Raw genomic sequence first — 1,207 nt, 5'->3', positions numbered from 1 at the left:
CCAGAAGCACATTGGATTAAACAGTAGGCCAGTCGAAGGAAAACAGCACAGTTAAGATTTAATTTATCTGGGCAGATCTAATACCACACACACTGCCCAAAGAATCAATAGTCCTTTTAAAAGCCATTTTACTGATACGTCACACTATACTCCAGGTTTGGTGGATTTACAAACCATTAGCCTACCGTTAATTAACTAATTATTATAAACTGGATGGTTCAAATCCTGAATAGTGATTGCCGAAAGCCGTGGTATATAATACTACCACTGATAAGACATTAAATAACGTTTCACTGTTCTAATTGCATTGGTAACCGGTTTGTAATAGCAACAAGGATCTTGTGTGTTTGGGGTATTGCTGTATCCGCAGGCACTCTGCAATGTGTCATGCGTAAAAACTGCTCTTAAAGATGTGGTGTTGGTCATATAGCACACCCCTTGTGTGCCTTACTATAAACAAAAGGGTATTATTCCATTGGCCATGTCAGTGGTGGCGGTCTACGAGACTATCGTGTCTATGGATGATTGAACATTAAGATGGAATTATTTGTGTACTTTTTCCTATTTCGAGTATTCGTCTGATATTTAAAATAAAAACACTTGGTTAAACTATTGTGTTCTTAGCTAGAACTAAAATGTTTTTTACAATTGGTTTACTGTATTGTACCTAACATAATAAGAACGTAGTACAATTTTTTGAGGAGGAATTGTGCAATCGGTGACTTTTGCTATTGAATGAAATATTTTTAAACCTCCCATTTTATGGATGGGTGTATAATATGATCTATATTTGTGCACAATGTATATTTGTAAAAGAACGTACAAACTTTAGTCATGAAATGTATGACATGGGGGACAAATATTCACATATGACATTTTACATACTTTATACTTCGGTAACCGTTTTAGGCTGGACAGCGCCTGTTCCACCAGTTCCCAGACATTGCGGACAGCATCTCGTGCATGGTGTGATTCGATAATTAGCCGCAAGAGGAAAAATACCTCGAGTGAAATATAAAACGGGTATAACGCGAGTTATACCATTATATATCATGGTTTTGCAATATTCATATCGCACATGTCACTATGTCAATATTGCAATTTCAATTCGATTAATTGCGAAGCCCAATGGAATCGTGACTTCTCCTAGTGCCTAGGGAGGTTGGAATTGGTGGTGCGGCTTTAAGGCCGTTTTTTTTTTTTTCGT

The sequence above is a fragment of the Esox lucius genome, chromosome 14 (genome assembly GCF_011004845.1).
Source record: "Esox lucius isolate fEsoLuc1 chromosome 14, fEsoLuc1.pri, whole genome shotgun sequence".
Classification (NCBI taxonomy): domain Eukaryota; kingdom Metazoa; phylum Chordata; class Actinopteri; order Esociformes; family Esocidae; genus Esox; species Esox lucius.
Note: the sequence above shows the minus strand (reverse complement) of the source record.